This window comes from Macaca fascicularis, chromosome 17, assembly GCF_037993035.2.
Source record: "Macaca fascicularis isolate 582-1 chromosome 17, T2T-MFA8v1.1".
Taxonomy (NCBI): Eukaryota; Metazoa; Chordata; class Mammalia; order Primates; family Cercopithecidae; genus Macaca; species Macaca fascicularis.
This window is the reverse complement of record NC_088391.1, coordinates 38,643,509-38,660,658: the sequence shown is the minus strand read 5'-3', so window position 1 is coordinate 38,660,658 and position 17,150 is coordinate 38,643,509.

Genomic DNA, 17,150 nt, shown 5'->3' with positions numbered 1-17,150 from the left:
TGTTAGCCAGGGTGGTCTCAATCTCCTGACCTTGTGATCCGCCCGCCTCAGCCTCCCAAAGTGCTGGGATTACAGGCGTGAGCCACTGCACCTGGCCGGTTTGTTGCTTTAAGACAGGCCAAGGTTAGCCATGTGTCTATCTCTATCCATTTTTAAGAATTCCTTTAGGGGTAGGGTTATTAGATATAGCAAATAAAAATACAGTAAATACAAATATTGCATGAGACATACTTACACTAAAAAATTATTTGTAATTTATCTAAGATTTAAATTTCATTGGCCCTCCTTTATTTTATCTAGCAACCCTATCTGGAAGACAGTGTGGGGTTTACTACCATTCACGGTTTCCTCAGATTGAACTATGTGTGTGGTGAAATACGGTCTAAGATCCTATAATGTGTTATCACTTGGGAAACATTTTTTTTGTGTGTGTGACCAGGGATGACCAGCCAGATCAAGAGAAGGAGTTAGAAATTATCGGTATTATTAGCTATAGGCCTCTCAATAGTCCCTCTTTCCAAAATTGTTTGCTAAATATTTCGTATACTCTATTGAACAGCTGAGATGTATACATTCAGAGTTTCCTTTAAAACTCTCCCTAAGCCTCCTCAATGATTTCACTTTCTATAGATGACCCTGGCTACCATTGCAGAAGGAAGTGGAGACCAAGAAGAACCATCACAATGGCCTTTGCAGCCTCTGCAGCCTGGAAGAACTTGTTGGCAGATGTCCAGAAGGACCCAGAGCACTAGGGAAGGCCATGCCTCCACAGGCCCACAGCAGCAGAGTCTAGGAGAGTAGCTGTGCCCTAGGAATGAGATTGCCCTTTCTCATTCCCATGCTTTCCTCATTAGGAGTAAAGGGGGAGCTCCAGAATTCAAGCTCTTGGCAACAGCCCCCCTCCCCTAATACTTCCAGCCCCTCCTCCATCATGTTACTTGGTACCAGGAGAACTAATCCCATCATGACTTTTGCTTCTGCTCATATCAGTTACTAAAAGAAGCTCAGGAATCCCAAACCATTCCAGACTCTCATCCTCATTGTCTTACTTCTTCTCATTTCCTGAAACACTGACTTTTCTGGAGCAAAAGGCCAACCACTCCTGTGGCTACAATCTTGATCTTTTCATTACTCATACCCATCCATTATTGCAGTTTCCAACAACCCATTAACTGGTTACCACTCTATGCCTATCTTCCTAGCTTATTCCCTCAATTACCTCAATTGCAGCAATCTTTCAACAGCCACCTCCCATTCTGCCCCAAGTTCCTGCTACCTTTTCTCTGTCCCTAACCTCCTCTCCTAATCCTCTCTCACGTTTAAATCCTGTAATCAATCAACATGCTTACTTACTTGCAAATACTTTCAACTCCCTTGCCCCTCTCTGCTTTTCTGGTTATACTCACTTGACCAAATCAAAACCTGGGTTAAAACAAGCTTTCTGACTACTCTGTGCTTAAACCCAGGCAGCTAAAGTAAGTGGGACCAAATACACAATCAAGATGAATAGTTTCACTTTTAACACGTGATTATTAATTTCAAAGTGGGTCTTAATGGTGCCAGCTGTCCTACCAATCTACTTATTTTCCCAGTCTCCAAGATTACTGCGATATACTTCTCTTTCCGTCCTCCAAACCTCTCCGCATCTATCCTGACCCTCACCTGACAGACCTGGTCTCTACTTTACTGATAAAAGCAATCAGGAGAAAACCTCCACATGCTCTCATCACCTACCTGTGTCTCAACACACATACTCTACCTTCTCTTCTTTGTAAATAAACTATGGCTATTTCTGGCTAAGACCAAATACTCCATGTATGATTAAACCTCATCCTGCCTTCTCTACTCAAAGACAACAACAACGGCAATTCTCCCCTCTCATTCATGGCTCACCCTTCCCCCAACCCCGTTGGATTATTCCAGTTAGTTTATAAATGTTTGTTTGTTATTTTTCCATCCTTAAAAAAAAAAAAAAAAAAAAACCCATCTCATGGCCCCACTTCATCCTCTGGGTATTCCTCATTTTTCTTTGAAAGGGTCATCTATATGTGCTGACTTGCTGTTTCCAATTACTCTTCTTTTTCTTTCTTTCTTTTTTTTTCTCTTTTTTTTTTGAGAAAGAGTCTTACTCTGTCACCCAGGCTGGAGTGCAGTGGCACAATCTCGGCTCACTGCAACCTCTGCCTCCTGGGTTCAAGCGATTCTCCTGCCTCAGCCTCCTGAGTAACTGGGATTACAGGTGCCCACCACCACGCCCGGCTAATTTTTGTATTTTTAGTAGAGATGGGGTTTCATCATGTTGGCCAGGCTGGTCTCCTGACCTCAGGCAATCCGCCCGCCTCGGCATCCTAAAGTGCTGGGATTACAGGCATGAGCCACTATGCCCAGCCTACTCTTCTTTTTCACTCAAACCATCTTTTGCCTCCTCTACTCCACTGAAACCATTCTTACCAGGTTATCTATGATTTCCTTATTGCTAAGCCTAATCAGAAGCTTTTGACATAGGTAACCACTTTGCCCTTGAAATATTTCCTTCACTTTACTTCTAAATCACAATTACCTAGCTTTCCTTTTAGTATTCTAGATACTTCTTTGCTGTGTTCTTTGTCTTCCCAGTCTCTAAATGTTGAAATGTGTTGGGACTTCTTAAATTTTTTCCCTTTTCTATTCATTCTCCCTCCCTTCCCCACAAAAGGGGATCTCACCCTATTTCATGTCTTTAAATACCATCATCTACATGCTTTTAATGTCTACATTTAGTCTCCTGCCTGGACCTCTCCTCTGAACTTCAATATCTAAATGCATTCAAATATCCCATATACACAAATGCCTACTTGATGTTCCATGGCGATGTCTATACATTACACACTTAACAATTCCCGAACAAATCTGCTGGTATCCCTCCACCTTCACTTCTGCTCTTACATCTGTCTTCCACATCATAGTGAATAGGGGAATTCATTTACCTACTTCTTCCAGCTAAGATCTTGGTGTTGTCTTTGACTCCTCCCATTCTCTGGCATCCTACATCTACTTTGACCTAAATTCTATTGATTCTACCTTCAAAATATATCTTAAATTTATCCTATTCTCACCACCCCCCACAACTGCTGAGTCACTTACCTGGATTAATGGACACCTAATGATGTTTCTGTTTCTTCCATTGCCCCTTTTGGCCTATTTTCAACTGTGAAGATAGAGATGTTGTAAAGTATAAATTTGTTCCTATCATGTTCTGTTCACATGGCTCTTCATCTGCTATCAGACCTTATATTATTATCCCTAGTGCCTCTCTGATTTCACCTCCTACCACGATTGTGTTCATTCACTGAACTCTGACCACACAGGCTTTTTTCTTGTTACTTAAAACACACGGACATGGCTCCATCCCAGGGCCTTTGAACTTACTACTCCTTTATATGGAAAGCTCTTCCCTCAGACATCTCCATAGCTAGTTCCTTTGCTTCAATCAAGGTTTTACTCAAAAGTCGTCTTCTCAGTGAAGCCTTACATAATCACTTTATCTAAATTTCAACTCCTTGTCTCTATCCTAATATTTCTTTTCCTATTTACCTAATTTATATGTTTTAGTCTATCCAACACTATAAATTTCTTAATTATATTGTTTACCATCTGTCTTCCTAGTTAGAATCTAAACTCAATGAGGGCAGGAATGTTAGTCTGTTTTATTCTCTGTTTTATATTCTCAGTGTCTTGGCACCTAGCAGGTACTCAAATATTTATTGAATAAATGAATGAAAGCATCAACACTCATAGGGAAGATGTTCCAGAATCTGTGAGGCATTCGAAATGAGTAACCTATGGATCTTACTCACTTATCTATTTGTTGGAATGTTGTGAATGCAAATATGCTTTTCAGAAAACTAAAGAAAGAGTCCTAGAAAAATTTATGTATTAAGAATCATTGCTTGGGGTACAAGATTAGTTTAAGTGAATAAATATTTTTAATAGAATAAATAGCATTCTAAGAGCTTAGACTATTAAGGGAAAAAGGCAGATCATTCTAGATATGGTGGAACACTTAAGTAGCGAGGAAGGTGGAGGATTTTAAATAAAACGATCAGGAATGCTTAACTATAGTGCATCATTTTGTGTATTGAAAAGCACCAGAAATCTGAACATGCAAGTATTCAAGCAGAAATGAGGCTAGATTTCTCATTTTTAAAAAAGAGATATTAATATCTGTTCTACGTTGACTTCCTTAGTGAGCTTCTGTGATTATCAAATGATATGGATATAGAAATGTACTGTAGCTTCTGAAATGTTACACAAAATGTGAGGAATTATTTTGGGCACCACCACCGAGGAATAATCTGGTAGGGAATGTGAAGCAATCAACAGTCAGCAGAATGAAAGTCATAATTTATCTAGAGGCTCACTCTTGGCTATTAAGAACAGGTAGAATGTGGCTAAACCAGCGTGTGCTGATGGATTATTGTGGTCTGCGGTACATAAGAGGTTAAGGCAACCGATTTGAAATCTAATGGAATTTCTGTGTGTAGTTTGAAGTCTGCTCACCGTTACTCCTTGGGGCTATAATGTGATTTGAAGTGGAGGAGAGACTGAAGGCATAAAGTACGTTTCAGGAATCTGTGTACAAAGCAAACAGCGTCTGGCCAATCACTTTGGTGTGCATGAATTCTGGGAAAAGGATCACCAGAGTGTTCATGAAAACTGCCTTGGCAATGCCATAAACTTGAAAGACAAAAGATGGCAGGACAACACAGAGCAAAACAAAGGGTCATGGGCTTTAAGGTTGAGCAGATCCCTGGTTTGGCTAATAGGAGTGACAAATCTTAATTTTTTTTACAAAAGGTGTCGTATCAAAATACTAAGATTATGCCCACTCTAGAGTCTCACTGCCTTTGCAGTTATAAAGTTTTTCCTTATTTCTAACCTCCTGCAGCAATTTAAGCCTGTCTCCTTTTTTACAGTGGTCATAAAATTATTCAGCCTCCTTTTAAAATACAGCTACTGCATTTGACTCTCTGATCTCCTGCAGCACTGAATTCCACTGTGTGCAGAAGTATTTCATTTTATTGGTTTTTAAATTTTCTTGCTGCGCCATTCATATGAGTACTTATTCTCATATTGTGCAATGGCATTTTAAGCTTGGAATTGATAACTTTGTTCCCCCTGTACCTTTCCTAATCTTAAATAGTGCAATTAAGTTTCTTTCTAACTATGCTCATTGTCAGGCTGGGAGAAACCAGGTTTTTATAATCTTTCATTGCATGTCAGTCCTGACAGACACCTCACCTCTCTCACTGCCCTAATCTGGACTTTCTACTAAGTACACTGCATCCTACCCTATAATCACCACCAGGCAGCAATTGTGAGATACTTTGAAAATTGTGAGGTCATTACCTGACAAAATCTTATGTTTAGGTAATGCTTTTTTCTGTAAAGATACCCATTGTTCTTTGCCAACAATCTCTACTCTCTAGACAGCAGCCATCTTGTAAGGAGGTATGTGCTTGTGTTGTGGGTCCGTATGTGGATCCTTAAGAGGGGTTCACCCCATCTTTGTGGTCACCACAAGGTGGAGTGTATGAGGATTGATAGAGTGGTCTCATCAGTCTCGCCAAAGGGATCCATGTTTGCTGTCGCTGCAGGCTGGTCATTTAGGTGGTCAGCCAAAAGCCAAATAATAAAGCCAAATAAAATAAAACAGAACATTGAGTGGTTGCTGGAGGCAAAGAAAAGTGTTAGTGCAGCCTTTTGTTATGTCTCTGCTTTCAGCATCAGTGCATGTAAGAAGCCCTGGACTGGCACTAGGATGATGCTGTGTAATTTGAAGCAAGCAAAGTACAGATGCTGGTTCTTATTAAATAGCTGCAGGTTTTAGTAGTTCTACACACCTTCCTTTTAAAAAGAAGAAGAATCCCTCCAAAGGGGCTCGCCGTTTTTACTATTCACCTGATTCGCAGCTTTTTGATGTGACCACATAGCTCCTATCACAGATAGTTTGACCGACTCTATTATAAACATGCCTAGCAAACGTAAAGGACTTGTATTTTTTAGGGCAACAACAAGACTGATTGAAGTTATTTAATGCCACCTCTTCAGAGATCATGCATGGCACAGGCGTTTCCTCATTATCATATAATAATGTGAAGCAAGAAAGCATCAACTGGTATTACACTGCTGGTGTTCTAAGATTCGGAAATGCAGATGAGCTTGACAGAAGTCATACAAATAGCCATTGCTAGGTTCTGAAATGCAGGCTAGGACTAGGCTGAAACCCACGAGATCATTTTATAGATCCTCATACACTTTCATCTTGAGTTCCAAATTTAAAAGAGGAGCTAATAAACTCAGCAATCAAGTTTTTTTTTTTTTTTTTTTTTTTTTCTCCTTTGGAAACGGAGTCTCCCTCTGTTGCCCAGGCTGGAGTGCAGTGGCACAATCTCGGCTCACTGCAATCTCTGCCTCCCGGGTTCAAGTGATGAGCCTACCTCAGCCTACTGAGTAGCTGAGATTACAGGTTCACGCCACCATATCCAGCTAATTTTTGTATTTTTAGTAGAGACGGGATTTCACCATGTTGACCAGGATAGTCTCGATCTCCTGACCTTGTGATCCACCCGCCTCAGCTGCCCAAAGTGCTGGGATTACATTCATGAGCTGGTGCACCTGGCCAAGATAATAATATTTTAATGCAATATATACAAAATCAAAATTTAGTGCAAAAAATTCATAATAAACAAACTATCAAAATTTTAAGTAAAGGCAGCAACAGTATAACTGATTTTTTTTCTTTTGTCTCAGGGTTCAGTATAGCTTGGCATGGTACTCTGTAATGGTACACAACTCCGGATTTTCCCATCTACTGGAATGTGATAACATGTAACTACTGTCTGCTGTATAAGGTTTATTCCCTGGCATGCTTCTTAGAAATATATAAGGTGTTGAATGTATGTTCAAAACAAAACAAAAATGCCTGGAGTGTGACACTTGTTTCCCTGGGCATTGCATTCCTATTAATATCACTGAAGACACTGCTCAGTGAATTGAAAATTGTGCTATTTTGTTGTGCTTTATCTGAAGCTCAGATAACTAATATATACAGTGGTGATACTTTTGTGTGTTGTTTTATTTGATATAATTTTTTAAACCACAGACCCAAAGAGGAAGAAGAAAAACATACAATTTTTATAAAATCATAATTATTTTAAATGGACAAATATATAGAACCTGAGAATTAAGGACTAATCATATACCTGATATGACCTTGCCGCTATACTGTGGGGCAGCTCATAATATTACTCCTGGGCTAGTCTAATCACTCCTCTTCTTCTCAAGACTCTTATCTAAGTTGAGAACTATCACAGCAAGGCAGGATGAGTTTAAAATAACTGTCCTATTCAGTTTGGCTCAACTGCAGAATTGGGCTTGGTCTTGAGACCAAAATGGACCTCCTCCTCCATCCCCACTCTCCTGAATTTCGAAATCCAGTTGCAAGAGCAAAATGTGGAACCTGACTTACCTTATTCCCTTATTCTTGCTTGGGAGTCTGAAGGTTAATGTCCCTTTTTTTTTTTTTTTTTTTTCTCTCATAGACAGAATGAAGAGACTAGACCAGGAATGAACAGAGACCTTCCCCATGTTAATTCTGACCAAGAAATAAACGTGGCCAATTCAAGTCAGGTTGTTACCAGAATTAGTCACTGGTGGAGAAAGCCTGAAAATTCAGACTGGTAGAACTATTTCCTGTAGAAGACAGAGATATTGATAAAAAGCCAATTTTGTAAGCCTAGCTTCTTTTCCTAAACAACAGACATGTACTTGCTTGAGATCACTGTCTAAATAACTAATTGTCAGCAATTGCAAGGGTTATGAATATCAGCAGGTTTCAGAAAAGATTAGGGACAGCTCTTAGAGATTAAACAAATAAAACAGAACAAAACAAAAATTAGCAGTGGCTTAGACAAGAGGGAAATATATTTATTTTCAGGTCATAGTCTAGAGGTAGATAGCTTAGGGCAGGTATGGTATCAGGACTCAGATTTCCTCTGTCTTGTTCTACTGTTTTTTGTGTCTTCTATTGTTCAGATCACCTGACGGAGAACAAGGGTTAGTCCAGCTTTTGTCAGCCCATCAGCATTCAGAAAGCAAGAAGAAAGAGCAAATCAAAAAGGGATAAAGGTAGGCATCAGCTGCCTCTTAATTAAAGCATTTAGAAACCACTATGTGACTTATCCTTATATCCCATTTGGTGAATCTAAAGCCATGGTTGTACCTAACAGCATGGGAAGCTGGGAAAATTGAAATATTTTCAGTGGCAAGGTACCCAGCAAAAATTTGGAGGGAGAAGGAAGTATTAAGGAAGAAGAGAACAGCTATTGGGGGGGTACAACCAGCAGTCTCCACATGACAACAACTATTGTTCTCAGAATTTTGCAAATACGCAGCAGTTCCTTGTGGCGTCAGATCACAAGTCTGTTTCTTGTTGAACATGAAATCATTCTTGTTCTAAGGACTGGGTTCCTAACAGTGGCAGCTCAATGATTCAATCATTAAGTGGTTGAAAATTTAAATATACTGATTTTCATGTCCTGCTCTTTTATCTTTTATCTTTGATAACCCTGTTTTATTATCTGATCACTTTATTAGCACATGATTATGCTGAAATTCTTGCTTTCATTCTTTTCTTAATGATAGTTTATTTTGTAGTTTTCTCTTTGTTTCCTTTACTTTTTTCTCTCTAGGTAAAATTAGGTGTTACCTGATTAACTACTTCATTCTCATTCAGTGTAACTTATCCTTTTCTTCTTTCCTGAGTTTTATAATACATTAACCTTATCCACTTCTTCCTTTGCAGGTTATTTTTAAAAGATTTCAAAACAATGTATAGAAATATCACATGGATCTATCTATCTATCTATCTATCTATCTATCTATCTATCTATCTATCTTTCTTTCTATCTATCTATCTATCTATCTATCTATCTATCTATCTATTCATTATGTTGGCTATGAAAGGTTACACTTAGATAAACTTTCAATAGAAATTCATCAAACTTTGCTGAACATTTACTACTGAGCATGTTTAAATAATTGTTGCTTTAACATTAAAAGTCTATTTTCTCCTACCAAAAGCAAAGATTATTAAGTTTAGGGTTTTTGCAACAATTGGCATAAGTAAACTGAGCATTTATGGTTCTGACATTTCTTGAGGGATCCCAATGTCTGTAAACATATCTACTTCCTAAAGACATTAAATGATATGACCCTTGGGAGTGCCAATATGAATTTCAGTTATATGGCTGCAAGGCTGGAAATTAGGTAGGTTTAATATACTGGTGAGGAAACCTAGCCAGCTGCCCAGAATCTGTTTCTCAATTAGAAAAATTCATAATTTTGAGGATTATACAATTCTGAGGATATATCTATTGAGAATGCCAAAGATGTATATTATATCAATTTTGTGGAGGTCAAATTCCTAGACAAGATTATCTTTCTTGTAATTCAGAAATAGGAGTGTCAATTAAGTTGGATGCTGCATATTGTTTGTGATTTTACAGCTCTTTGCTAGAAGGAATTCTTAAAATCCAGGTACATAGAGAGAAAATTTGTCTACTCAGATAAACAAATGACAAATTTAGCAATCTTAGGATGGGGTAATATTAAGACATGGTGTAAATATTATTTATTAAATCATAATGGCCCAATAGTTAATAATCTGAATAATACCCATTATTAAGGCCATGGCAGCAAATTCTTCTCTTTGACCCTTGGTTTAACCCATTATTTTAGTCCCAACATGGCCAAAGAATCTACTTTGTACTATTCTATTTAGTTTATTCCTGCATAAGTAATGGTAACTAGTAAATTGGCTGGAGGTGGGACAATCACATAGAATAAGTTAACATATGCAAACCTAAACCTGTTACAAAGCAATATTTTATGTGATTCCTTATTGTGGATTCCCTGTTTCAGGAGTCCTAGAACCACACTCTCTTATGACCTGATTTTTCATGGGTGAGGGTTGTGAACATCTATTAAATCTTTGACCCCCAAACATAGTGGCTATTTTTTAAAAATTTAAGTCACTTTAATAATGGTAGGATTCATGCTTATGAAAATTACACCAATAGCTATAAATCATGATATTGCATTAAAGATTAATGAGGTGGGGCAAGTGAGATTCTGGTCTTGCATAAATGAAAAATAGTCTTAAAGTCAGATTTTAAGGATAGTCCAGGGGGCTTAAACAAACTCCGTATATCTCGTGGATCTTGTTAATGCTCCCTTTGGTTAATTGCTGCTACATAAGCTGAATTTATCTGCCAATGAGAAAGAACTAAATCAATACAATTGGCTAAAAGAAAGAAAGCATATGATGCTCTTGACTGTAGAATTCATTGCCTAAGTTGAAACAAGAAAGTAAATAACTTTGGAATACAGCCAGCCTCACACTAGGAAGCAGGGAGAAATTGAGAAAGCCAGATGATGTGAGCAAACTTTGATGCTACGCTACTTTTTGCTTTGATTTGCACTAAGCTTATATCACCAGTCAAAGGACTTAGAAGCTTAAATGAACAACACAGTAACATTTCCAATAGTGTTAGCTTTGGTTTCAATTTTGAATTTTCAGATCTCTTATTTTTCTTTGTGTTAAATGTTTGTAACCTTTTTCTGATCATTATAAAATTAGACTGGTTCTGAATGTTGTTAAATAATGTTAATTTGTGGCTGTCTTTTACACTTTTGCCTGTTGACATTTTACTATTTGTAAAGTAAATATAGAATTTAGATAAGTGCCAGTGGAGCAGCATGAATTTTTGTTTTCTTTGTGTAAGAAAACCCTTATAATCTGAGATTGCCTCAAGCAGTGTTTATGATAAACCCTTGATGTAAAAATATAACAACCACTTCAACAAAAGTCTTTCTTAAGGTATTATGAATATGCAGGGTCAAAAAATTTCTATTCTCTCCTTGTTTAGAAATTTTAAGTAGATCTTCGTCTCTGAACACTTTTCCATTGTGTGAGGGAGTATATAGGAGTGTTTTAGTATTTTTGACTTTCAGAGAGTTCCATTCTTAAGAAGTATCTCGTCCTGAGGGAATGTTTGGAGATCCATGACTGTGTTATAAAAAGAAGTGCTGTGCAGTGAAAACACGCTTCATAATAGCTCATCAGCTAGCAGTGCCAGAAAACAATTTTAAAATATGAACATTCTTGGTTTATTTTTGTTTGTTTGTGTTTTTACTTAATTGTTCTTTGCTAGAGGATTAGTGACCAGAGACGCACATTCACACTTCATCGCTGGGATGCTTATACACACACGCAGACACACACATGGACTCAACATTCACACACAATGCTAATTGAAGATATAATCATGGTACTTACTGTAATTTGCTATCCCCTTGCTAGTGTCTGTTACTAGCCACTTTGCTACAGGCTGTCATTTTTATTGCCAGTGGGAGTCAGTGATAGGCATAGAATTATTGCCTGATAATGATACCATTGCTGCGTGTCACTACTGTATTCGGACTTAGGGCTGTTTGTAACTTGTTTGATCCCCAGCTCAGAGCAGTAACTAAACAGGCTATTCTAAATGTGCACATTTGTTATCCAGATAGCACAGATCAGGGTCAGCTGGGAAGCACCCAGCAGTCCGTTCAGGGCTGTTGTAAACTCATGTTGAGTTATGTCTGTTCACCCAACCCAACACCATTCACTCTTGGCATTTTCAGATGGCACCAGCCTCTGTACTGATAATTTGTGCATATTTGTGATTGAAAGTAGGTCCAGTAAAGGAAGCCATATGGTTTGCCGTTCAAGTCTGATGCATTTGTGAAGTAACAGATGCAAAATTGAGCACACCTGGAATTCAGAGGCAGAAGCCCTGACAGAGCAATCTGTTGTGTAACACCATAGATGCTTGAGAATTTGTGAGGATGAAGTCCCTACAGAAATAACCTGCCTTGAGAGGACCCACATCTTAATACATAACCTACATTGGCTGTTGGGCATTTATTTTTTATGGCTGGATACATTTATACTCTCATTAGTTTTCTGATGATTGAATAAATATGGTCACATACAGTTTATTTGAGTGAATAAAGAGAATAAGAGGTATAATATGAAAATGCAGGCAGTGTCTTAGCTGTATTGTTTTGCAATATTAGAGTTTCACATATGGTGGTGGTTGTGTGTGGTCATTGCTGAGTTTTGTGTAACTCTTTTACACAAAAAGGGCTTATTTTGCATTATTTTATGTGCTCTACTAATAGTGGTAACTCATCTAGGATAGAGGTTGGCAGTGTTGCAGAATGTCACATGGATTATATGTCTGGATTGTTTAGACAAAATATTACTGTACAAATCTGGGCTCAAGGAGGAGTTGGGCTGAGGCACAATCTAGTCCTAATGCATCTGTCAGTTACAAATCCCTCTCATATCTCTATTGCATATTAGTGCAATAACCCTAAGTGACTGATAGCCAGAGAGGTAGTATAGCCACATAGAAACAAAGATTTTTTATGATCTAGAGATATATAGGAAGGGCTCCTCTCGTTTGGGTGGTATGGTCAACATCTAAGCTGCCATATGAGGGTATATTGACCATCTTAGAAGAAATTTTAGGATTTTTTGTATGTGAGAAACAATAGAACAAAGAAAAAGAGCAAATCTGTCTATAGTGGTCAAAAGATATGCTTAAGCAACATGGATAGAACTGGAAGCCATTATGTTAAATGAAATAAGACATACACAGAAAGACAAATTTCACATGTTCTCATTTATATGTGGGAGCTAAAATATTGATCTTATGAAGAGAGAAAGTAGAAGGATAGATACTAGAGACTAGAAACAGTGTGTAGGTAGGAGCAAAGGATGAAGAGGGATTGGCTAATGGGAACAAACGTGCAGTTGGATAGAAAGTATAAGTTCTCATGTTTGCTAGCAGAGTAAAATGACTATAGTAAGCAACAGTGTATTGTATATTTTAAAGCAGCTACAAGAGAGAAGTTGAAATGTTTTCAATACATAGGAATGATAAATGGACAAAATCCTCCCAGATTACCTACAGACTTCCTCCAAAATGGAAATAATTAGGTGCCCACCCTCCCCTAAGAAATTTGCATGTTTTGATTTTAATTATAATGCCATTGTCATAAAGTCCTATTGACAAGGCAAACTTCAGTGCAATTTTGATCGATAACTTGAACTTCTTTGGTGAGAGTATTTCTTGTTATTGAGTGCCCTTACACTTAGGTTAAAGTAATGCAAATCCTTCCTCAATTCAGCCACATCTCTCCTAGTCTGGTCTCTCACTCTTCAATATGACCTAAAGATTTGCCTCTCTGATCCACACTTCTTTCTCGACATCTCTCCACTTAGAAGTTTCTAACATTTTATCTCCTCATTAAAACAAAAAATAAAAATTAAAAGCCCATTGGTGAGTTTACCTTTAAAAAATCGATTAGCTGGCCAGGCGAGGTGGCTCACACACATAATACCAGCACTTTGGGAGGCTGAGGTGGGCCAGTCACGAGGTCAGGAGATCGAGACCATCCTGGCTAACATGGTGAAACCCCATCTCTACTAAAAATAAAAAAAATTAGCCGGGCATGGTGGTTGGCGCTTGTAGTCCCAGCTACTCAGGAGGCTGAGGCAGGAGAATGGCGTGAACCCGGGAGGTGGAGCTTGCAGTGAGCCAAGCAGAGATCGCGCCACTGCACTCTAGCCTCGGTGACAGAGCAAGACTCCGTCTCAAAAAAAAAAAAGTTGATTTGCTTACTTTTTCTACCTTTTGTAATTGCTTTTAGAATATACTATTAGTTGAAAAATAATTATACCCTTCACTATTATAATTCTCATATAAAAACTATATAAAATGTTGAAACTTGCAACTTCTCAATCTACATAGTGACATTCTCTTAACCTAACAAAGTTGCTGGATACTGAAGCAGGTTTTTTTTAAATTGATAAATAATATTTTGCTTATCTATGGGGTACTAGTGATATTTTGTTACAAGCATAGAATACACATCAAGTTGGGGTATTTGGCATATTATCATTTGTGATAATCATATTATCAACTTCTGTAATTAATGGAAACAATATTAGTTTTGTATAAACAGATTAATGAGATAGTGTGCACAAGAGAATTTCCAGGTACTGCTGGTCCATTGCTACTCCTACTCACTCTTACCATATCAATCATGTGCATTATAACAACATTTTGGTCAATGCCAAACTGCATCTAGGACGGTGGTCCCATAAGATTATAAAACCATATTTTTACTATACCTTTTCTATATTTAGACACTGAAATACTTACCATTGTGTTAAAATTACCTACAGCATTCAGTACAATAATATTCTGTACAGGTTTGTAGCCTAGGAGTAATAAACTATACCCTATAGCTTAGGCATGTAGTAGGACATACAGCTTAGGTTTGTGTAAGCACATTCTGTGACATTTGCATGACAAAATCACCTAACGATGCATTTCTCAGAACATAGCCCTTAGTTAAGCAGTTCATAATGGGATGAATTCTCTATCTACCTTACTACCCTGCTACTCATCATCACCATGACTGCTTGGAAGAAGAACCAAGAAATTAGAAACCCTGGACTGGGAAAAGACAGCAGCTCTACTCTTGGGGCCCTGGGAAAGGTTCAGAGAAATCTAGATAGTTGCTGCTCACATTTCTTCCCATCTTTGCCATTATAGCCATAACATCTTCCACAGATCTGTGTCAACGTAGTTCATGCTCTTTCTTTTCATACTATTGTGCATTTGGGAGACAGCTACTGGGACGTGTATTTTGTTCTACTAGCAATTATGCCATGTAACATCAATATGTTTTTAGCAGTTAACAAGAGGATCAGAGTCATTTCAAAACAGTTTAGTTTGTTTAATATATTAGTCTAACATTTATATAGTGTTCAATATATGGCAGGCACTGTTCTTAACACTTTACCAACAGTAACATACTGTCATAGATATAATTAGATAAATAATTTCAGGTAGGAGGTGGTGCAGTTTATTTTGGTTTAAATCATTTAGATTATTGAAGAATTTATTATGTTTACATTGGGAAAGGGAAAGAGCAGAGGTTCAAATGTTGAAAAAATCAAACCTAAAATCCGCATTCACTGAGGTTTCCTTAAGTCTGGTTCATGGTTCTCAAAAGAGCCTATGAATGGGCTTTTAGGGAACTGCATTTATGAGTCTGCCTATTCATTTTTTTTAACAGAGGAAAGGCTATATGTTCATTAGACTCAAAGGCATCTGCAACTAACCATGGTGGTGGTAGGTTACACTGCTTATCTTCTTTTATCATTTCTTCCTTTCAACTTCAGTTTTACACAAGTAACTGAAGAGAAAAATAGAAATATTTACTGTGTAAATGTGCATGGAATACAAATTGATAATGTTGACATAGAAGAATTTTAGTTAAATGTCCTCTATCAAAATGCTTTAAATACAGCAATAATAACAAAAAGAAAAATAGAGGTAAACTTTAAAAAAATGATTTGCAGTATAATAAGAATAGTGAAACAACCCTAAACTGCCAAATATTAAGCATATCTCCCAAATCCTTGATACCTAGCTTGAGAGAAGAGAGTTTCTGGATTCTGACACAAGCCTTCAATCTAAAGCAAAATACAGATCTCCTCCATAGTGTTGCAGTTCTGAATAGCAGTAGTGAACAAAATATTCATTTTGTTATGAAATTTACATGATAGTGTGGGAAGACAGAAATTAAAGTGCTGGGGAAGGGGATTTCTAATAGCGATAAATTCTCTAGAGAAATTAGAACAAAGTAATATGTTGAGTTTATCTTGAGGCTCCGTTGGTGAGGGAGGCCTCTCTGAGAGGACGACATTTGAGCTGAGACCTGAAAGACAAGAAGATGCCAGCCTGGAAAATATTTGGGGGGCAGAATGTGCTAGGAATAAGGAGAAGCAAGTGAAAGGAATCTAAGGCACGAATGATATTGGTAGGGTTAGGGAATAACAGAAGGGTGATTATGGCTGGACTGAGCCAGCGGGAAATGTGGTAGGGAACTGTTATAAATCTTGGCAAAGTAATCAAATACAAGTAAAAAAATTAGAAGGTGGAAAGCATTGGAAGTGTATTAATTTCTTCATTTTTTTTTTTTTTTGAGACGGTGTCTCGCTCTGTTGCCCAGGCTGGAGTGCAGTGGTGCCATATCGGCTCGCTGCAAGCTCCGCCTCCTGGGTTCACGCCATTCTCCTACTTCAGCCTCCCAAGTAGCTGGGACTACAGGTGCCTGCCACCAAACCCGGCTAATTTTTTGTATTTTCAGTAGAGACGGGGTTTAGCCAGGATGGTCTTGATCTCCTGACCTCGTAATCCGCCCACCTTGGCCTCCCAAAGTGCTGGGATTACAGGCGTGAGCCACCGCACCCGGCCCCATTTCTTCATCTTTTATAGCAGGGCATCAGTTAACACAGGTTAAGGGTCTAAGTTAACCCATGTTAAATTGTACAATCATTCCAACCTTTTCAAAATTTTGAACTACATTCTTAAAATTTAAAATATGAATATCTATTGTGATAAGAAAAATTTTAGGCTTCTGGTAAATTCAAAGGAACTTTAATGTTTGTTTGCTAAAAGTAACATTGGTATGATTCCAGTTTCATAGAGTTTTCCTTCCTTCCTTCCTTCCCTTCCTTTCCATCCTTCCCTTCCTCCTTTCCTCCCTCCCTCCCTTCTTTCCCCTTCTCTTCATCCTTCTCTTCTCCTTTTCTCCTTCCTTTTTCTTTCTTTTCTTGTCCTCCCTCCCTCTCTTCCTTATTTCCTCTTATGTAGATAGCCTATATATAAGCTGTCTGGAATGATGTTCAATAAATAGCAATGATGGTTGTTTCCATTCATTATCTACTTATTTTTTTCTTAGTTTTACTGTAGGTATAAATTGTTATTTAATTGTTATTCATAGTGGTATTTTGTGGGTTGTTTGCTGTTGTTATAATTTTTTGCTCTTACCATCTTTGGCCTAAGAAATTAATTGAATGATTTTGTGTATGTGTTTCTCTCTTTCCCACTTCATTTCTAGCATTTTAATTTTACCCAAGATCTTTAATCAGTCTTTTATAAATTGTAGCTCTCTCATTTTTTCAAAGATACTGCAACTTA